This window comes from Xenopus laevis, chromosome 1L, assembly GCF_017654675.1.
Source record: "Xenopus laevis strain J_2021 chromosome 1L, Xenopus_laevis_v10.1, whole genome shotgun sequence".
Lineage (NCBI taxonomy): Eukaryota > Metazoa > Chordata > Amphibia > Anura > Pipidae > Xenopus > Xenopus laevis.
Genome location: NC_054371.1, coordinates 161,886,314 through 161,910,676, shown reverse-complemented (window position 1 = coordinate 161,910,676; position 24,363 = coordinate 161,886,314).

Sequence of the window (24,363 nt, the reverse complement as noted above, 5' to 3'; positions counted from 1 at the left end):
ACAAGATATATATTTAAGGGGAACTCCACAAAAACATAACTTAAGATTAATTTCTAACATAATTTCAAGCAACTTTGCAATATACATCATTTGCAGACATTTCATGATTTTAATGGTTTCTGACAGTTCACTAAGCCTAGCCCCTGCTCTCCTGCTGATCTTTCTTACTACTTTACTGAGCTGGCTGACTACTATTACTTTCTATCAACAACCAGCTGTCCTCAGCCTGCATCCTCCAAACCCCACAATTCCCTGCACATGTGATTTCAATAAGGAAAGGAACATCACAGTGCAATGCATTGTGGGCTTTGTAGTTCCTGAATGCTGTCTGTAAGCTGTGGAGATGTTGTTTAGTAAATAACCCCCCTAAATAAATTTGTAAATAAACAAAATATAATGTATTGCTACATTTATCAACTTGTTTCATTTATCTATAATTTTACTTCACAGATCAAATTAATTGTAGGAAAATTTGATAACACATATTTTCCATTAATTAATCTATTTTTAAAATACTTTTACATTAAATTGTTATTGTAAACTTGACATTATCATTTTCTGTACGTATTGTTTCATGACTGAATTTTTTTTATAGCATTTCTCTAGCAAATAACTTATTGTTATGGTTTATGACTAGTAGTGCCTTTAACCACACTAGTGAAACTGATAAAAACACAAGATGATCTTTTTACAGTTTTCACCAAGGTACCATCCTCAAACTGTACCATCCTCAAACAATCATTTGGCATGCATTAATTCCAGGCACTTTTAATAGAATCACTTAAAACAATTAATTACCAGAGTTTTCATTCAAGCTGTACCAGAAAAGATAGGCTGACTATAAAAGGCATTTACTTGCTGGTTTCTGGAGGCCTGTTTGTTAATAGTATGTAAATTAAATCATCACAGCTGTTCCATTTTTAATTTGGGAATATGAAGAGTGGGGCCAAGAATAGACCAAACAGCCTTTCCTATTACATGCACATTCATTTGAAACAGAATTATTGGGTATTGCAGCGTATGCAGTTATGAACTAATAATTTTTTTTTAGAATTAATTTTGTTATAATTTTACTCATCTGTTCTGTGTTGTGATTGCTAGAACAAATGCATTTTATAGTAAGGGTGAATGGAATATACATTATAAGGTAATATTGCTAAGAAATGCTAAGCTAATAGAGAATAACCCCAGAATGAATACTTAACGAGTTGATATAAACTCAGAAATATTATGTTGCATATTAAAGAATCTTCTCCAACTGGAATAAATAAATATCAGTGAATATTGCCCTATTAGATCTCTTAAATTGAGTCAACATTTTGTGTTATATTCGCTGTGTTTCCCTCAGGGATCACTTGACAAGAAACATTATAGCTGTGTGGGAGTAAAGGACAGAACTTTGTCCAGTAATTTGCTCATGTGACCTAACATGTATGTGTGCCCTTGGTTTTTTATTTGTATTGTGAATCGTAAGACCCGAAGGGGTGGCCCTTAGTTTTTAAAATGCAATTTTCTATTTAGGATTACTCAGTGATTACTCAGTGACACATTCTTCTAGGAAAGTAGGAAAATGGGTTATTTAGATGAAGCAGGGTTTTAAATATCGGCTGTTTTATGCAAAATATTTTATAAAGTGCTACATTTTTCCTTTAAGTGCAATTCCACTCTAGATTTTTGCTGCTACTACAGTGGTCTATAACTAAGGGGGGCAGTTTTAAAAATAATATTAATGTATTAATGTATAATATTACTGTATTTGTCCATTTAGGGGATTATTTTTCAAAGGTCCAGTTTTTGAGGTTTGTGAGTTTTTATACCTCATTTGAACTCAACTCAACTGTTTTCTAATTCATGAAAAAACTTGAATGTAAAAAACTTGAATCAGTGCAGTTAGGGTGACAAAAAACTTGAATCGCTCAAATTAATCAAATTGATCCAGTGAACATCATGTAGGTTACAAACATCTTCAAGTTCAAGGGACTGCTGCCATTGACTTCTACATGACCTCAACAGGTTTTAACTGGAGTATTTTTGGATTCAAGCTATTTCTAGTTTAGGGGTATAATAAATCTCACTTCTGTTTGATGGCAAATATCATAAAAATTAAATCGAGTTGAAACTCAAATTTTCAAGATATATTATGCACAAAAAACTGAAAAGACTTGAATACAAAAATTTGGCTCCTGGAAGCTGTCAAGTTCATATCCTGTTGAAGTCAATAGGAACTGTTTTTGCAAAATTCAAACTATTTCTCATGTCATTTTAATTTGAAAATTGGCATTGAAAATGATGGGTATAATGTAACCCCCCTAAAACAGTTGACATTTTCAGATTTTGCATCTTGGATTTTTCTTTATTGTATATTTGGAGCTATTCTGTTTCTACTTCGACCTCCTAATGTATATTGTACAACTCTTAGGGCCAAATTCACTAAGCACCGAAGCGCCTAACGCTAGCGTACGTTCGCTAGTGTTACTTCGCATCCTTACGCCTGGCGAATTTGCGCAACGGACGTAACTACACAAATTCACTAACGCGCGCATTGTACTGAACGCTACCTTTTACGCTGCACTTCGTTCGCCACCTCAGACCAGGCGAAGCGCAATAGAGTAGATAGGGATTGCTTCAAAAAAAGTTCACATTTTTTCTAAGTCCCAAAAAACGCTGGCGTTTTTTCTATATTATGGGTGATAGGCTGAAAGAGATCGAAAAAAATTTTGGGGCTCCCCTCCTTCCCCCCTACATTTCCTAACTCATGGCAACTTAACTATACAGTGGGCACATGTGTAGGGCAAAATAAAAATTTTATTTGATGTTTTGAAGGTTTCCCAGGCATTTGTAGTGCTGCTACATATTCCTCCATTCAGTGGCGGAACTACCGGGGGAGCAGGGGGTGCGAGCGGGCTAAGGCCCGCACCCCCTCAGGGCCCCCCGGCAGTCCATGCGCCACAACAAATGCGGCCGTACGGAGGGGGGCGGGGCCCGGCTGCGCATCACGCACCAGGGCCCGCCCCCCTCTAGGATCGCTTCTGCCTCCATTGAAATTTGAATTTGGCGCCGTATGCAAATTAACCATCGCTATCGTAACTTCGCTTAGCAAATCAACACTAGCGCAACTTCGCAACCTTACGCTACCCCTGAGAGCAACTTCGGATTTTAGTGAATTTGCGGAGCGCTAGCGAAACTACGCCTGGTGAAGTGTGGCGAAGTCCCGCAAAGTGCGGCAAAGTTACGCCTGGCGCAAATACGAATCTTAGTGAATTTGCCCCTTACTACATTGTATATCAGTTGATATGCATATTATTTTTCCTAAATATATTCTGAAATAAAGGGGTCATGCTTCATCTATCCAGGTATCGGTCTTTAAATAGGTGGAAGAGTTGTCAGCATTACATCTTTATTGGTACATTTCTACCTTCTGAAAGCACAGTTTTCAGCAACTTATAAACCACTTGCCTTATTATAGGTCAACAAAGTATATCTAAATCTTAACCTAAAGCTTATCTTCCTAAATAGTTGACCGTTTCCTAGATACTATGGCATGACATTGATTTTATGTTTACCTGCAGTAGGGTAAGGGGTTTAACAGGTGCTTAAAACTGTGGTCTCAGCAGGTACAGAAAATTGTAGTCTGAGAACTTGTTCTACCATTTTATATGTATAGAAAATAAGGAAAGACCATTATCAAAGCACCTCTTGGTCACTTACACAACTACTTTGTACCTTGCATTTAAGGTAAGATATTTGCCTAACATGAAAGAGAAAAGGAACCCTAAGTTATTTCTAAATTTAAATAGCTAAGGAGTGATGCTTTATATTTTAAGGATGACATCTTTGGGCACTTAGTTGCTTATTTATATAATGTTACATAAATATTATTTTACAATAATCTGTTTCTACTGTTGTTCAGTATATATAGTATGTCAAAACTCTAATAAGTATTCTAAACTGAGCAATATTAAACAAAAAACAAAAAACAGCAACAAAAAAAATAAATAAATAAAAAAAAAAAAAATAAAAAAAAAAATATATATATATATATATATATATATATATATATATATATATATATATATGCAAATAAAAGCACTTGAAGATGTAAGACCATTCCATGGCATGGTTCTGAATATTCTTTTTTTCCATAATACGGAAACTGAATTAATAAAAAATAAGCCCATGATATTTATTTAATGAGAGGCAGAGATAACAATGCTGTTGTAGTGATGTGTCTAATTATTAGGATATTTTCAGATTTTTTCCACAGTCTCTTTATGTAGAAGCTGCCAAATTACATGTCACCTTGGAGGGCATATTTTCTGTACTTCACAGCTTCTACAATAGCAAACTCATGAATATTTACTGTGCTGATCAGATATGCAGCAGTGAGAACAAATAAAAATGCTAGTATTTACATATTCGGCAGCTATTAGGGATGCAATGGACAGAAGGAAGAGAAATTGGAGATACTTTTACATAGGGATGTGAAAAATATCCTTGCATAATAAAACCAGCTTTAAAAGTTATTAGACATAGCATAAGAATATGAAATTTCATGGCCTACGCATTCTCTTCAACTATAAGGCCTAGCATTGTTAGGTAATTTCTGAGACTTTGAATTCAGGATCATTCCTATTGGTAAAATCTTAATGTCTTCATGTGCATCTCTTACTGACGATGAAGTTAGTAGCCAATTCACTTGTCCCTCATGTAAAACATATATGTTAATAGCACATGGTTGTACTTATATTACATAAGCACATGACATAACATCTACAATATCAAGCCAAATAAGAACTCCTCTATGTATGATAAATACTTCAATTAGTTATTTATTCTATCCCATACTGTCCTGTTGTGGCCTACTCAAAATTCATTTTTTTTTTTCAGATAAAAACATTTTTGTATAGGAAAAGTTAAGATTAAAGGTTTTGTAGTAGTAGTAGTGGACATCTAGTTTACACATTTCAGTAAATACTCCCTCTTACCTTTGAAGCCCTTAAAAAGTAACATCTATTTATGGCAATTCAGAAGTCTAAAAAATATTTTAAATGGAGCCTGTGGGATAATAATATGAAATAATAGTACAGGTATACACCTTTTACAGCAAATTATAGGTATAGGATCCATTTTAATCTAAGAAAATTAGTATAAAATGTAATTGAGCTTAACTAAGATATCCATATTAGAGCCAAAACAATTCTGTTGTTACACAAAGACCCCTTACCTGTACAGATCCCATACCTGTACATCTTTGACCAAGTGGGTGATCACAAATCACAAATCAAATGTTTTTGCACTAACTCCTGAATTGTAATTATTCTTTCAAGAACTCGTAGAGTATGTACAAGCACAAAACATTCACAATCAAAATTCAAACTCAAATGTAAACTTTCTAAGAGTTGGCAACTTCAAGTATAAGTCAATGGAAACCATCTATGGAACATTTGTTCATAATAATTCATAATAATTATTTTTATATATTTTTTTATTTATTTTGTAAATAATATCACACAGTTTACAGTAGCTTTGTCAAATTTCCCGTGCACATGAAACTGACATATATTGCTCTAAAATCATACTCATGTCTGGAATCGTTAACGGTACAATTTAAATAGAAGGCTTACTGTGGAAAAAAACAAATGCCAGAAAAGAAAAAGAAAAGAAAGGGGAAAGATGACATTAAACAAAACTAAAATAAATAATACAATAACAAATAAACTAAATTTGTATCCATGGAACTGTGTGTGTTTCATATGGATTACATTTATTGATAAACCTTCATGGGTCAAGGCAGTCTACTCATTATCAAGCCTGATAATGAATTCATAATTCCCAGGTTAGCCAGCTTTCAACCCCCTATATTGAATCCAGGGATCCCATATCTAAATCTAATTTGCCCTTGACTATACTAGTGAGTCTCTCCATTGTCAGATAGTTATCTAGCCTGGTTTTGACCTGTTGAAGGTCAAGTAAATATGTTTTCCAGGCCTTTGCTATGGTCTGCTTTGCTGAGAATATACTGTACAGTATGTCTAATTAGCATTCTTAATAATGTATTCCCACCAACCACTCTCCCATGAAGTAAGGCTTCTGATGGGGATTTCTTTAGTATTAGCCCAGTAACACTCGTTATCATTATATAAATTCTAGACAATGTCTCTATATATATATGCATTAAATAACTTGCCTGACCACAACCCCTGAAGCATGTTGAGGGAGTACATGGGTACCATTTTGATAACCTATCTAGGTACCATGCAGTCATGATTTTCTGGGACATTTATTGTATTAAAATACTAGGAAAGCATTTACCCATGTCATGGAACATATTGAACCAGTGTAAGGATTGACTGGACAGATTGACTGGACAGGAGCCGATTTGCTGTGCTCACACCACTGCAGAGGGATATAACGGCAGCAAAAACACAAGTCCAGGTTCAGACCAACAGTCAATGGCAGACGGCAGACAAACAGATCAGGGACAGGCTAGACTCAGATTGTTTATTCAGTAACCTACTGGTAGATTGTTCATCAACCAGTAGGTTACTGACTAAACAATCTGAGTGCTGGTACCAACATCTGCATAATTTGAAGGCTTACTAGAGAGAAAATGAGAATAGTATGCAGTAAATGTGCGTCTCAGAAAAATTCATGTTTGATGATGCAATTTTAATTCCTTAGGATGTACTCTGTGGACACTTGAATTGTCACAAATGGCATAATGGGACTATCAAACAATTTCACGGAATTCTAATCCACATACACATTTTTTGAACTTTTTGGACTTTGTGCACATGTATGGATTTTTGTTATACTCAGGATGGTATTCAAGGACTCTTATGTAGGAATTATCTATGATATAAAAAATTATTTTATGCTTGCTATTTTGTTTCCCTTTATGTATATATCAAAGGTGTGTAACAACTTCCCCTTTACACCTCCTACCCTTTTTCAAATCCTGTTATTGCTCCACCCACTTGTTCAGCTATTTAACACAGTACAGAGTGTGAAAATTTAGGCTTGATAAAGGACCCAGTGTGGTCCAAAACATTGCCTTACTTTGTCTACTAAAGAGCCAATAAATCAGCTTTGCAATTTAAAAACTGGAACAGTGTGCTACAGTTGGATTTGCATATGACTTGCTTTGACCCTGAGCAGGGGGTCTGATAGACTGTTTAGTAGTCCAAGAGGGTACTTTACAACAGGTAGAGCACTCGTGTGGCGTATCTATGAAATGTTAACAGTAGTATCACATTTAATTGAGAGCAGGTACAGCAATCAACTTCTAAGCAAATACATATGCATCTAGATTTTATTTACGACTGCTATTTTGATACCACAAATCACTGTGGGTTTTACCTTTATTCTATTTCTGGATGATTCATGACTGCCCACATTCCATTTTGTATCAGCTCACCAATTCCCATCTGCTTTGAAAGCATTTCATGCCTAAACAGGCACATATTTTGACTCGTGAATCAGTTACAGGACTACTATAAATTTCAGGAAAGCTGATATGAGTATTTTTAATGCATAGCGAGTCATGAAACAAAACAGGGTCAATAATAATAATAACAATAATAATAATAACAACAGATCAGTGTTGCAAAGCTAATTGTTTACACTATGTAGCTGAACCTAATTAGAATCATATAAGCAATAATGTTTCAAAAGTATATAAAGCCCTAAAGAGTCCCAAGAATATCCATGAACTAGGTCAAAGGGAAAATAAGACATTTCTCTAAAATCTTAATTGCCTTGTAAGGGTAACAGGTATAATATAGAGAGAATATCCTTTACTTAATGTATAACTTGAATTACATCTCTATAGTTATGAACAAGTGTGGCATAGTGCCAGGAAGCAGATCTTTGTAAATTTGGGAGGAAACTAGAGTTATAATGTGTGTATGTGGACTTAGAAGAAAAAACAATAGAAAAGTTATTACAACATTGTTTCTGTACTTTTATTAAAGGAAAACTATACCCCCAAAATGAACACTTTAGCAACAGAGAGTTTATATCATATTAAGTGTAGTGATGGGCGAATTTGCGCTGTTTCGCTTCGCCGAAAAATTCGCGAAATTCGCGAAACGGCGAAAAATTAGCGAAACGGCGCCGGCGTCTCATTTTTGACGCCGGCACCCGTTTTTGACGCCGGCACCCGTTTTTCCGACGCCGGCGCCCGTTTTTGACGCCGGCGCCCGTTTTTTCGAAAAAAAGATTTTGACGCCGGCGAATTTTTTCGCCGAATTTTCGCGGGCGTTTCGCGAATTTATTCGCCTGCCTCGAATCGCGCAAATTCGCAGCGAATTCGAGCCTGGCGAATAAATTCGCCCATCACTAATTAAGTGGCATATTAAAGAATCTTACCAAACTGGTCTATATATTTAAGTAAATCTTGCCCTTTTACATCTCTTGCCTTGAACCACCATTTTGTGATGGTCAGTGTGCTGCCTAAGAGATCACCTGACCAAAAATACTGCAGCTCTAACTGTAACAGGAAGAAAAAGACAGAACTGTGGCAATTTTGTATTTATGATTACCCCATGGCACATACTACAAGAAAAGTATATTATTATGAAAATTGTTTATTTACATGAAGCAGGGTTTTACATATGAGCTGTTTTATGCAATATCTTATTATAGAGACCTACATTGTTTGGGGGGTATAGTTTTCCTTTAACTTTGACATAATTTTCCTTGCATTGGCACAGAGAGATTATCAGAGGGGTAAATGCCCATGACAACTGGATAATATTTGCAACTGTAAATTTAAAAGAAGCAGAACACCAAGGTCCATATAAAACATAGTAAAAGTTAATTCAGGTGAATTTCAAATTTAAGGCAGAAAGAAATAAGGATAAAAGAAGCTAGGACATACAGTTAATACTAAGTAACCTGGTCAAAATTTTTTGGAAAATAAGAGGAACATGCACAAAAAAATAAAGCAAAGTACAATATGTTGCACAATTGGCCACAAGTTATACAAATGAACTCTAAGGATATTACAATATTACAAGTATTGCAATTTGCTAAGTATTGTAGAACAATACCAGTTAAAGGACATGTAAACCCTACCTTTTCCTACCATGTTTTAAATGGGCACACTTCCCCCACTCAAACCACATAATGTGTACTGCACATTGGAAAATACATTAGATGGCTTTAAAAGGGTTTGGATGGCTTTTTGCAAGTGACTGGTTTGACATCTTGGCGTGAGGAGGCTTCAGAAGGTGTATGCCTTTCTCTGGATCAGCTAGCGGTTAGGCATGTTTTATATAGACATTTAGGGGCAGATTTACATAGGGTTGAATATCGAGGGTTAATTAACCCTCGATATTCAACTGCCGAATGTAAATCCTTCGACTTCAAATATCGAAGTCAAAGGATTTACTGCAAATAGTTCGATCGAACGAAAAATCGTTCGGTCGAATGATTAAATCCTTCGAAGGATTTTAATCCATCGATCGAACGATTTTTCTTCGACCTAAAAATTGTTAGAAAGCCTATGGTGACCTTCCCCATAGGCTAACATTGCACCTCGGTAGGTTTTAGGTGGCGAAGTAGGGAGTTTTTTTTAAAGAGACAGTACTTCGATTATCGAATGGTCGAATATTCGAACAATTTTTAGTACGAATCATTCGATTCGAAGTCGTAGTCGAAGGTCGAAGTACCCAATTCGATGGTTGAAGTAGCCAAAAAAATCATTCGAAATTCGAAGTTTTTTTTATTCTATTCCTTCACTCGAACTAAGTAAATGGGTCCCAAAAGGTTGAACTTGATGGACGTGTCTTTATTCAACCTTACTTACTATGTGACTATGTATGTGTATATATATATATATATATATATATATATATATATATATATATATATATAGTCAACTACAAGACGTCCTCTGCACTCAACCCATTATCAATATATTTAAGACAGCGACATTTTGTCTATACTGCTACTAAAAAATGCCTTACCCTTTAAACAACACAGGGATTGTTTGTCCATATATTGCAATATATTTAAGCTGGCCAACTACGTCAAAGTCATCCCATATCTGGCCAGTCCTACGCTTAATTTTCATCTGATTCATTAAGAATTCAATTGCTTAATTATACATTTTACAAAGGGACTAAGTTTTACCTGCAACTTACTAGCTGCTTTCAAAGTAAAACTCCATACTTGGCTGCCCTTTTATTAGACACCAGTGGGATCACCTGACTATAGCTGGGAAGGGTGTTGTAGCTCCCACTGGACTGGCCAGATATGGGATGACTTTGACGTAGTTGGCCAGCTTAAATATATTGCAATATATGGACAAACAATCCCTGTGTTGTTTAAAGGGTAAGGCATTTTTTAGTAGCAGTATGCACAAAATGTCGCTGTCTTAAATATATTGATAATGGGTTGAGTGCAGAGGACCTCTTGTAGTTGACTATATGTATTTTGTGGTCACACCCTCATTGCACCCCCGCCTAATAGTTTTAAAAAATAGTGGTGAGCACAACTTTCCCTTGTTTGTTATAGTATATATATATATATATATATATATATATATATATATATATATATATGTAAGCATACAAACTTGGCTTGCATGTGATTTCACAATACAGATTTGACTATATCACAAGAGATCTCGGTGTTGCTGGTCTTATTTTTGCTTATACTATACATTACCGTGCACCCGAGGGATGCTGCAAAGGCGGAGTGCTGCCCTTACCAAGTAATTATATATATATATATATATATATATATATATATATATATATATAATTCATCAAAAAAATAAAACCGCACTCCAAGGACTTGAGATAGTGAAATAAGTAAGTGAGATAGTATTTCACTATTTCAAGTCCTTGGAGTACGGTTTTATTTTTTTTGATGAATTAAGCTATGTTATAACCAGCACCCAGGCAGTTGCCTGCATTACGAGTGCACCACTATAGACTATATATAGGCTTATCTGGTGTGTAGCTTCAAAACTAACCATTTAAAATAAATGGGTGAAATTCCCCATTTGCCATCTGCAATTTTATTTATGAAACTGCAGCAAAAATTTGCCATGACAAAAAAGTTGCTAAGATAAAAAAGTCGGTGAGACAAAAAAGTCACTGCAAGGAATATTGCCCATTGTCTTTTTCGTATTGGACAAAAAGTCACCAAAACAACAAAGTCATTGCAAGAATAATTGACTTTAATGGATTCGGAATAAGAAAAAAAAGTTGCGCACGTAAAAAAAATTGTCAAGCATCAAAAAATGTAGTCGCCCATTGACTTCAATGCGTAACAGAGTGAAGAAATACTTAATTACATGTGTTTTTATAAAACTCACATTGTAAGTAAAAGTAACCAAAAAACACATGCTTTATTCTATATATCCTTATATATCCTAGTAAAGTCATTCAAATACAATCCCATGCACTACTGACCTCTATTGGCATCCAGCATTAGATGCTGACCTTTCACAGCCCATCAAGATTTACCCGGCCCACCCAGTTTGAGACCACTTGAGCTGTGGCATAGTTCAGCATGGACGGCCCTTCTTCATAAGAAGTGGATTCTGTTATGTGTATTTAGTCATTCACAGGGTGCAAGAATTAGTATGCATTATAGATAGTGATAGGTGAATCTTACCCATTTAGATTTGCCAAACATTCTCGAAACCGCAACAATTCGTCGAAGTGCATTGAAGTTTTATGGGTGACAAATTGTCACCACCCAGCTTCAGTTTGACATCTGTGATGAATTCTTTACAAGATGCAATGCTCAGGGTGAAAAAATCTACTAGTACATCTACTCAGAAAAAGATTGCTGCAGAACGTTTAATAGGCATAGCAACTTCGTAATGGGGGGAAAATATGTTGCATACATTTTATTCATAGGTTTAATAACATTTTGAACATTTGTGCAAGTTGTATATTAATATTTGTGTAACAGTCCCTCTGCCTGTATATATAAATATAATGTATTCCACACCTTATACCAGTTCATGTGTCCCTATCCTGTTTGTCACTGTCTTTTAGGGAATTTAGTAAGGAGTCTGCTGGAAAGCTTTATTGACTGTAGCTTCAACAAATTGAAGGAAAAAAAAGTAATTGATTCACATTTATATGCGCATCTGTTTTTTTTTTTTCTTTATCTTTAAATCCTATCAAGCTTTTTCATTTCTCTTGGAGCTATTGCAAACATACTAGAAACTGTTTCTTGGCTATTATTTCTCATAGTTTTTAAATTTAGTGTACGATCAAGCACTGGTTTCATATGAACACAGAGCATTTTTAATGAAAACCTGAACACCTTTTACCAAACTGGCTGCAGAAACAGGAAGATAAAGGATTAAGTGGGAATATTACCTTTTCTTTTGTCAAATACCAAGTAGAAACATTGGTTAAAGGCCTTAAAAAAAGACCCATTACCACAGGGCATAAAGTCAAAGAGCTTGGCTGCCCTAATACTCAGTTATCTCGTTTCAGGATAATGGAATGACCCTTTGCTTGCCCAAGCTGTGCTGCAATATAATAGCATAACCAGTGTGAATAAAGAGGTTATTTTTGGAATCCAATTGAAACAGTGTTGGAGCTTCTTTGACAGGGAATGAATTGAACAAGATGCAATGCTCAGGGTGAAAAAATATTGAATTTACGGAAGGTGCATCCACTCAGTAAAAGATAAAGAGAGCAAGAAATAGGAATGTAGAATTGTCTAAAATAAAAACTGTTGTTCTGTAAGATAAAGGTGTATGAACAAATGAACAACATTTACTGAGTATTATAATGATCAGCATTTTCATTCCATATAATTGTGTGTCAGAACATAAGTATGCACAATAAATCTAAACTATGGAATGTATTTAAATGTAGGTACATTGTAGTATAAAATAAAAAATAAATGTAGTTAAAAACAGGATATAATAAAGGCAAACTATTAATGTGGTTATATCCTGGTTTCATGCATGTGCTATCATATCATAGATATCATAGTATAGTACTGTGTATATATATATATATATATATATATATATATATATATATATATATATATATATATATAATGTTAGTCCTACAGTCTAAGACCTCATGGTCTGGGAATTCCCCTGTTTGGCTTGAGAGTGGGGTTTCCTGGAGTTCTAACAAATTTTCATAAAAGTTATATTTCTTATATATTGTGTGATTGATTTGTTGTCCTAATGGGGCCACCACAGGTGTATTCCCAGATCCCATTAGGTGGAGGCACTGCCAGAGAAGCATTTCCAGTACCCTTTCACCTTGCAAAGGGGACTCAGGATTCGAGTTGGTAAGCAGGTATGACCTTGCCACCAGGGGGGTTGGCCAAGTGGGCTGGTCTAATAATAGTATTACTTACAAATATCCAATAACCGCACTCCAGGAACTTTATAAGTGAGAAAAATTAAATGATTTATTTCAACGTTTCAGCTCCTTTACTAGGGCCGTCTTCAGGATGTGAGATATATATATATAATACACAAAAGCCATGAATATCTTGTAAATGATATCCTTATAAACGGTGAGTTCTGATGTCATCAGTTATAAACGGTGAGTTCTAAAGTCATTTCTGTCACATGACTCACCGAAACTTGTGTATTATAATAAATAAAGTACCCCCAGTTGCAAAATATGAGTATATTAGAAGTTACCTCGGAGTTCCATGACCAGTATAAAAACACTCGGCCTTCGGCCTCGTGTTTTTATATGGTCATGAAACTCCTTGGTAACTTATAATATCCTTATATTTTACAAGAGGGGGTACTTTATTCACTATATATACAGTATATAGTCATTGCATTTGTATTTGTTAGGGATTCAAAAAATTGGGGATTTGGTTTGGGATATGGCTGAACTTCAGCACTTTTTGTTACAAGATACAACTTTGGTTTCAGTAGCCCAACCAAAACATAACTATTGTATTACATAGAGGACCATTTACTAAAGGTCAAATTTTAGTTACATAGTTAAATAGTTGCATAGTTATATAGTTAAATTGGGTTGAAAAAAGACAAAGTCCATCAAGTTCAACCCCTCTAAATGAAAACCGAGCATCCATACACACACACCCCTCCATAGTGTTATTAGAGCTTTTTGAAACCACAATTAAACTCTATTTCACTAAAATTGCAATTGCGTGTGTTGATTATTTCTAAAGGCCCCAAGGCATAGCTTCATAACAATATCTCTGAGCATATACTCCCAAAGACAGCCCAACTGGATCATATGATAGGGAGCTTCTTTGTACAGTTCTTATAGGGTGAAAGGGCAGCAATATAAGAACTAGTCAGCATGGTTGGGTCTTTCAACATCGTAGTGCTCAATGCCACTAGATCACTTCCCTGCAACCCCACTGGTCTGGTTGGATTGCACATGGTGTTTGAAGTCATTGTGCCACTGTCTGGCACTAAGTTTTAAACAAAAGAGTACACAGATAAAGGTTTATTGCCCAGCTGCAGGTCTTACTATGCTACGTTATTGGGGTTTTTGACTGTCTGCCTGTTCCTGACCATTCTGTTTGCTGTCAGCCCTGACCTGTACCTGAATTATGACAAGACTTGCTTAACCCCTCAGATACCTCTGTACTGGAAGTTGGCCTGTTTTTCAGTGTCAGACTCTTCCTAAACCCTGATTTTCAGCCTAAAATTTCACGTGACTTTAACATAAGGTTGTTTAACCTCTGTATAAGTTCAGTATATTAAGTAGAGCATTTCTATGCATATTCATTTTTTGACTTTATTTTAAAAATATGTTATGTTTTCCTCTATATATTTGTGAAAAGCCAGCATTATTTTACCTTATTTTATACACTTACATCAGGCCCCTATGTAGAATGGAATAGTTTGAATAACAACACAATAATCCTATATGCATTTGCAATCAATATCTTATAACCATCAAAAAACAAAATGTTCAACGCACCAGACAACATACAGAATGATGAAAAAACCTTTAGGCATTATACATGAGTGTATGTTTGAAAGCTTTTTCTGCAATCAATTTAAACTCTGAATAAGTCATCTTTTTGAGACATTTTTAGTGAAGTCTAAAGGACACAATAGATGATTAGTTGCTGTTGGTTCAAAGGATATTTATGAATCAAGTTTAGCTTTTCCATTTATGTCTACACCAATATTACAATCTTAACATTTTCACTGAGCTTTTAGGCAAATAACACAAATACATTATGTAAAAAAGCAAATACTTGGCAATAAATCATATTAAAGAAGAAAAATAAAGTTTTGATAAGTAAGTGTATTTTATCTATTAATTTAGTAATGCACCATTAAGATCAGAACTGCTTGTATCATAAGAGTGTACTTATGGCATTCTTGTCAATGCAGAGAAAACCATTTTATTTTCAGTGCTTTGTAAAAAATGTACAAAGTAATACTTTTTATACCCTCTATTACATGAAATAAAAAATGTGACTCCTGTACAGGGAAATATTGATTCTAAAGTGAGATGGCTGAGATGAGATGGGGAATACCATTCTGGCTATCTGAATAATGACAATTTTAAAAAAAGAGTGTTTTTTTTTCTGAGAGTCAGTTTTATGACACAAATTAACAGATCAAAGGGTTTTTTGTTGTGAGCTTTTACTTTTTGTGAAAAACCTGCTCTTGAAGAAAGAAACCGCACTATTTTGAAAAAATGTTATTATGCAGCAATCCAGAAAAGTTGATGGCAGAAAAACCTATTAAGATCAGGAACTAACATGTTTTTTTTACCAAAGAAAGTTAGTAAATGTGCCCCAAAATATCAGAGACAACTGAATTGGTTTATGGGAGCAGGGGAAAAGCAGAAATTTTAAACTCTTGTTTTTGTGTGTTTACACAACTTAGGAAACAGCTAATAAAGGTTACTTTTTTAATAGGTAATTTTTGTTGTATTCAAAGATTGCTTTTATTGTTGACAACTAAATGTTACATTCTTTCCAGAAGGTATGTTAGCACAAATTTAAAAGTGCTATGCTCTTATTAACCAGTTATAGCAATATTGATAACCAATAAACTGTTTAACATTATAGATAGAGCAGATATAGGAAGAAAGAAAGGGGGAAGGATAGGGGTGCAAAGTAGTGGTTTCAATATCTGTTTTCTAAAGTGTGTTTGTTATGTGTGGGTGTAGGTAGGAGATCCAGGGTTGCCATGTCAAGATAAATTTGTGTTGTTTCCCTGCAAGTGAGAAAGTTATTTCCTCCATGAGATAAATATAATTTATGCTAGCGATCCATTCTTCAAAGGATGGGGGATTATGGTCTCAGTGTCTCAGTATTAGAATTTTTGCTGCTAGCAGTAAATACAGGAGGAGACCTTTTTTAAATTTGTGTTCTGGGATATCAGTATGGTAGAGTAATATCCCAGGATCTCCTGACATGCTATTTGTATGTTGTTCCAAAAGTTGTGTAACATTGAGCAAAAAAACCAAATGTGTAAAAATCTTATGGGTCTTCGTGTCTTCTTCCAGCTCTACTGCAATTTTCAGTAAACTGTGCATGCACCACTTCTCCGGTCTCCCACTCAGCTTACCAAAGACCCTGAAGATGGCTGCAGTGAACTCCGATGCCTGAATCTGCACGGAGAGGTAAGTACAATGTTAGGGGCATTTCCCCGGGGGGCAGCTAGGCTGGAGGGGAGGAGGAAGGGGGTCTACGTGTGGTGGGGGTAGGTTTTTTTTTTGGTAAATTGCTGAATTCTCCTTTGAGTGCATTTTGAACAACGTGGATGGTGTCCTTTACCATTTTGAGAAGATTTTAGAAGAATTTTACTGGTATTTGTTGATGATAGAGCATTTCACTCTGGGAACTTTTGGGAACTTTCAGGATATATGCTTGATGGTCTGTATTAATCTTCTATGCCCTGGTAAGGCAGCTTATAGACTTGGCTGTGCCCTAGTACGGATGCAGATGGACTTGGCTGTGCCTTGGTATGGAAGAGCAGGTATGCTTGATAGTGTTCTTAGTACGGCTCTCTTTTTGAGGGGGGTGTAAGAGTACCTGGTGATCTAGTGGACCCTGTGCTCAAAGGGGTGTTCAGTAAGGAAGCAGGAGCAGAAAGGGTCAAAGCTACATATTTTCAACATGCAAAAGTTGGACCTCCACTTAGTTTATCATCTGTTTGGCCAGCACATTCAGAGTCCACTCTGCACTGATATTATTGCTCTCTGCTGCATCTGTTGAGAAATATTTTGTTTCATTTGAACTGAAAGATTTCTCAGCGCAGTATGAGGGTGTTTAGTGCAGCTACATTTTACATCCAGTCATCTGGGGCAATAAGCTTTAGAGATATAAAGACTCTACGGGGCAAATTCACTAACCTACAGAAATTCAACGGTGATGGCTTCGCTCACATCGCCACACTTCACCAGGCTAAAATTTGCCAGAACAATGCTAATTCACTAAAATGCGAAGTTGCATCCAGGGCGCCGAACGATGGCAAAGTTTTGCTAGCGTTATATAGACAAGCTATTCGAAGTTGCGCTAGTGTTGGTTAATTTGCATACGGCGAGAAGTTAAATTTCAATGGACGTATATGTTGCAGCAAATACATTACACTACACAAGCCCAAGGAACCTTACTAAAAAAAATATAGTTGTTATAATGCACTACACATGTGCCCAGTGTATAGTTTATGTGCCATATGTAAGGAAATGTTGAGGGGAAGCCGGGTACCCTAAAAAAATTACAATCTTTTGCAGCCTATCACCCTGAAAAACTGAAAAGTCGCCAGCGTTTACTCTATTGCACTTCCCCTGGTCTGAGGTGGCGAAGGCAAGTCAGGCGCAAGAGTAACGTTCATTAAAATCGACATCTTAGGGAATTTGCATAGTTACGTCCATTCGCCAGAGTGAAAATTCACATGGCGTTAGAGTGGGAGGTAGCGCTAGAGTCTATCTCCTTCGCTAGCGAAGTTATGCAAATTTTTGCCCCTATAACTGTATCAGAACATTCCTATTACTGTATTCATTATACAGTGATATGAATTCATTATGCACCCCACCAATTAGCACCAACTGTTTGAACAATTTATTTTCTTAAATGTTACTGTTAAAACACTAACTAAAGACTTGGGTCTAATGACTCAAAAATATCAAAACTTTAGTTTTATATTATATTATCAACTCATACATATAGATTATTTAGATGTGGTTGCTAATCGGCTTATGGGTGTCAATAGTTTATTTGTCATTGGTTACACACCCATTTCCTTAAGACCCAAACTTTTTCATTTCTGTTGGATGATGGATATGCATGTTAATGTTCACTGTCTGTAGATGTTTTATTCATAATTTTAGTATACAACATATTACAGTTTTTCTTTTCTCTTCAAATAATTCAACACTTTGGCAAAAGTTTCAGCCCAATTAAAGCCTTTGCATATCTACATTTAAATTATTTTCAAGCTAGATTTATTTACAATTGGATAACAGAAGTTAGTCAAAGAGATCTTGACTTTCAATTTTTGACTTACTGTACTGTTATTTCAGTTGTTGAGGTAAGCACTTTTAAGTGTTTGCTTCAGTTTAGAAACATTATTCATTTTGTAGCACACACTATTACCATGTTATTGACCTGTCCTTTTCCTGGTTATTCACAGAACTGTCATATTGATCAACTTCCCTGTGAATATGCTAATGCTACTATTGCCATGTTATCTTAGTCATACAAGATGGTTGCCCTGTAATGTGATTCTTCTATCGAGTTAAATGATCCTATATGTAGGTATGCACATTCACCTTAAAACAAGTATCCTTTTGCATCTGAGGTTTCCATCAGAAATATTCTAGTCTATTTCTGTAGTTCAAATATTTTTATGGATTAACCTTGCATAAAAATTTTACTATATTGTCCATACAAAATTTGGTGGCAAGTTTTAGATTTTAGACAGTGGAACCGCAATTTTACATCCCCTGATTTTTGCATTGTTGTTTTGTGGTCCCACCTATATATCATGCATACTATATTTTTCTAATTTTACATCTTCCTGGATTTTTCACCAAAATTGGGGTTCTACTCTATTTAACTAAATACAAATCTGCAGTTTACAAGCAAGAATGGATGCTCCTAGGATTTCTAGGACCAGAGCTGCTTTAACAGAGACTACATTACAGAGTTTGGCTTTTGAAATATGTACAATTAAGATTGATTTATTAAATATAGTGGTATGGGAACTATATTTAAGAATAGATTTCTCTATCTCATCCAGTAAAAATGTAGATGGTTGCCACTGTAGGGAGTGAGTGTTAGGTCCCTGCTCTTACCACACTCTGGCAGTGGTCCCCTATTGTCAAGCAGGAACCGAGTCTATGGGGCATGTTTACCAACATTGGAGATAAATATCTGGAAGGATTTCTGGAGATGTTGCCCATTAATCTAACTGCTGATTGGTTGCCATTGGCAACATCTCCAGAAATCTCTCCAGATATTTATCTCCAGTGTTAGTAAACATGACCCTATGTCTTTCTATGCTAGCCAACATGTTGCTGCTTTTGATCCATGAGCTACTGAAATTACTAGACAATGGCAATTGTTTGACCTTAATACCTCCTAAAAAGTAAAAAAAAATATTCTTCAGCAGTCTTCATGTCTTGTAGTTATGCATAGTTTTATGTCATGACAAACAAAAACAATTTGAATTTAACTACTCACAGAAAAATGGATAAAAGTGTACTATGTGCTTATCACAATCATTTAATCATTTCCTTGTGCACATAAAAATAACATCTTTGAGACCAGCAGAGATTCGTTTAGAAATCAAACTTTTTGTGCCATTATATCAACAGTGCCTAGCAAAATTTAAGATTTAAGAAAAATCTGGTATTTATTGTACAACCTTCAGTGTTAGAGAAAATATAACATTTTGGTAGTTGTCTTAGAGATCAAGTAATACACCTGTATTTTATTAATTCTGTAGTGAGTGAAATGTTGATAAAGCAGATGTAATATACATGTGCAATCAGCCTTTCACTCAGCCCATACAGCAAAAAAAAACTTCTAAATACTTGAATTTATCATGTAAGAACTTAAATAATTAGAATGTTTAATAGATAGTTAAATCAATAGGAAATTATTCATTCAAATTTAGCCACCTATTACAACTATGCTGTTTCTGGATTTAATATGCCTGTAAAAAAATAAAAGACGCTCATCAAAAAAATGGGCGTCAGCAACATTTCGCTGGTGGCAAATTTTTGGTGAAACGAAACGGGTCAAATTTGCCAATCCCTATTCAATACGGCTACAACACTCCCATAGACAAGAACGCTTTCAAGCTAACATCACAACTATTCCAAAGCCTAACAAGGACCCCAGTTTAGTCCAGAATTATTACCCTATATCTTTACTAAATTTGGATCTTAGCTAACTGTATAAACTCTATATTAAGACATCTCCTTTCTAATGACCAAGTAGGATTTGTACCATCCAGATACGCCCCAGATAACACAAGGAAACTTATCAATATTTATAGACATTCCAATCAAAATAAAGTCCCAAGTATATTAGTAGCCTTTGATGCTGAAAAGGCATTCAATAGGGTATCATTGTTATATTTAAAACAAACATTGGAGAAAGTTGGCTTTAGGGGACCTATACTAGATAACATAATGTCTCTCTATTAAGTTCTTGCAGCCAGGATAGTGATCAATGGACAAGCATCTTCCTTTTTTCAACTTTCAAATGGTACCTGACAGGGCTGTCCTCTGTCCCCCTTAATTTTTGTACTATTTATGGAACCCTAGCAGAAACAATACAAAGGCATCCCCTGATACATGGATATCTTATAGGATTTGTGGATGATATTAATCTATATTTTACTAAACCTTCTATTTCCTTACCAGCAGTAACACAAACACTTAACTACTTTTCTAATATATTTATTACTAAGTAAACCAATCCAAATCAGAGGCGCTATTTATATGGATTACTCAAAATATTTTGACCACTTTAAATTCCTCTTTCAGGTTTTCATGGCAGAAGTCATTTATTCCCTATTTAGGCATAAAAACAGGGACTTCAGTCAAATCTTTGTATATGCAAATTTTTGTCCAATACTTGAAAAATTCTTACTGAAAGCTGCTTAACAAAAGATTTATCCTGGATAGGAAGAATGGCCACGGTGAAAACTATGATGCTTCCTAAGATATTATACCTGTTTTGGACTATTTCCATAGTTCTCCTGAACAAGTTTTTCTCTTTACTATGCAAAGTAATACTGAAATTTATTTGGACCGAGAATTGCTACCAATTTACAACAAAAAGTAAATCTTAAGAAGGCCTCCCTGACTTTAAAAAATACTACAAATCTGTCCACTATATACAAAGTGGGTTACTATGCAAAGTAATACTGAAATTTATTTGGACCGAGAATTGCTACCAATTTACAACAAAATGTAAATCTTAAGGAGGCCTCCCTGACTTTAAAAAATACTACAAATCTGTCCACTATATACAAAGTGGGTTAGCCAGGTAGAAAGAATTACCACAAACTCCTTGAGTCAGCTATCGCAGCTACTTTGGATACTGCCTAAATTACTGCTAATTATGTAAACACCATTTGCAACTACTCAGGCATCATTGGGACAATGTAATGCATGTGATTCTATTAAATATAGTTTTCATCTAAATCTCCCACTTGCAGCTCTCCCAGGTATCATACCTAATTTTAATCCAAAATTTTGTCTAACAGCTGGTATTCATCACCAAGAAGACATAGTACCTCATAACAAATTATAATCTTTTGAAGAAAAAATGGGAGATTCCAACCTCATCCTTTTTAACATATCTACAACTAGCAAACTATATTAGAACAACTAAGATCTGTAAAATTAAAACCTCATCTCAACAATTGAAAATGTAGATGGTTGCCAGTGTAGGGAGTGAGTGTTTGGCCCCTGCTCTTACCACTCTCTGGCAGTGGTCCCCTATTGTCAAGCAGGAATTGAAAATAACTCTCCTTTTACGAACTACAACTAAAATATCTCAATACTATGCCCTATTAAACGACACAGCACCCATTAAGTTGCAGCAGAATACAGGTACTTTAATTGATCCACAGGACTGGAACAGCGCAGTTATACTAATTCTGAAATCTACTAAATCTACAAGATGACTGAAGACAATAAATTAATGTACCGCTGGTATTACGTACCAGCTGAACTACACAAAATCTTATCACTAACAACATCAAAGTGGTGCTGGCATTAATGCGGGCAAGTAGGCAAGATCCTTCATAGCTAACTATGAATATACTGTATATAATAAAATTCTAAATTACAGGATTCTGTGGTCCTTTCTTCAGCCTTGAAGGTCAGCAGCAATGATCCTGAAACTGCACCCAGGGTCAGGGACTGTTAACATTCTCTTTACTATTTGTAAACCTTAAGGGGCATAAAGTTTTGAGCAATTTTGAATTTACAGGATTGGCTCTTAGCATCAGCTTATATTACAGACCAACCTCATTTTCTGCTTGATAATTAGTGACAACCCTGGTTGTCCTTAAAGGAGAACTAAACCCTAAAAATAAATAGGGCTAAAAATGAATGTTTTATATACTGAACTTAATGTACTAGCCTAAAGTTTTAGCTTCTCAATAGCAGAAATGATACAGGACTTCAAACTTGTCACAAGGGGTCACCATCTTTGAAAGTGTCTGCGACACTCTCAGTGGGCAACTTCAGAAGCTAAGCTTAGGAGTCGTCACAAATGATAAAGCAAAAAATGAGCTTGGCATGTAATATAAGCTGATGCTACAGGGCTGATTATTAAATTCTGATGCTAGTTGCACTGGTGTATGTGCTGCCATGTAGTAATTATCCATATTATTACTAAACAGCCTTATATTGTGACATTTCTCTTCTATATGTACTGTATATTCTGAGTCGGTTCCTAAGTTCAGTAACTGACATCAGCACAGAGCATGTGCAGTTAATCAACAGAAAATAAGATGGGGAGCTACTGGGGCATCTTTGGAGACACATATCTTTACTGGTACAGAAGCCCTAAACATAATGACAACATTTCTAGCCTACTTCTTTAGTTTAACTTTCCCTGTCCTTTAAAGAAGGGAAAAATAAAATAGAGAATATTTTTTAGCATACTTTGTTAATTTAATTTGATATTTTATTTCTTGTATAATGTTGCAATTGAACTTATTTCATCAGGTGATCATTTTTCACACATACAGTATACTATGACTATTCATGTGTATGTAAGCTACAGTTTAACATTCTATGTGCTTTATACTCCAGTAACATGGCAGTTATTTCATACTTTGGGTATTACAGATGATGCTATTACTTACTTACACTACTATATACACAATACTACTAAGATGCCATCTTTTCAGCATATTAATATTGTATCACTATAGTACATGATTACTTGTATGTTATTCAGTATATATTGTGTGTAGTGTTCATTGCATTATTTGCTATGTGCTGCCTTGCACTGTTCAGTATACTGTCTATTATCTGTAAGTAAGTATTATTATCTATCTATATACCATATATTATCTGAATGTAGCATGTAGCTCCCGAGTTACCTGCCAGCTGCTTAAATTGAGACTCTTATCTTGCATCACGAGAACAGTGATCTGGTTTAAGCTTGGAATATTAAGTATATATTCTGTATTTACTGCATATATTCTGTACTTTAATGCAATAAAACATGAACATTGTGGGCCTTATTTATTAAAATCTGAATTTTTCTTAAAATTTAAATAAAAAAAGTCAGACCAGACCATAATCCACAATTGGACCTTATTTATTATTTAATCGGATCAGGCACAAACTAGATCAAATCGAGCGAAATTTTGAATTGTATGACTTTTTTCAGATTTTTTTCCCAAATCACTCAATTTATCTGGGCTTTTTCCCAAAAAGTCCTAATTTTTCAGATTTTTGCCCGAAAGCAGGTCTGAGATGGAGGATTTTCGGATTCTGACTTTTTCCATCCTCAGGGTATAATAAATCTCGAAAAATGCACGTTTTTTTTTTCCCCCAGTAAAAATTTGGATTTCATAGTTAAAAAAAAAACAAAACTGGAATTGTTACTATGGCACTAGGGACTACTAAAAAGCACATTACCTTCCTATTTAAATTGCAGTATGATATCTTTGGGTTGTTTTGCAGGCTGTCACCTTTATTGTGCTATGTGATATTACTTTTACTATACAGAGTAATATTAGCATAGTAATCTTTGTGTATCTCAATAATGTTGTTTTACTGTTATATGCTTAGGTCAGCAGTACATTTTACAATACCTTGCTTCTATTCTGTATTTTAATGCTGTATATATCCCTGCAGCTCACCATTACTGTATTGTGACTTCTTGTTTTTTGGTATACTAATATTGTGAACTTAC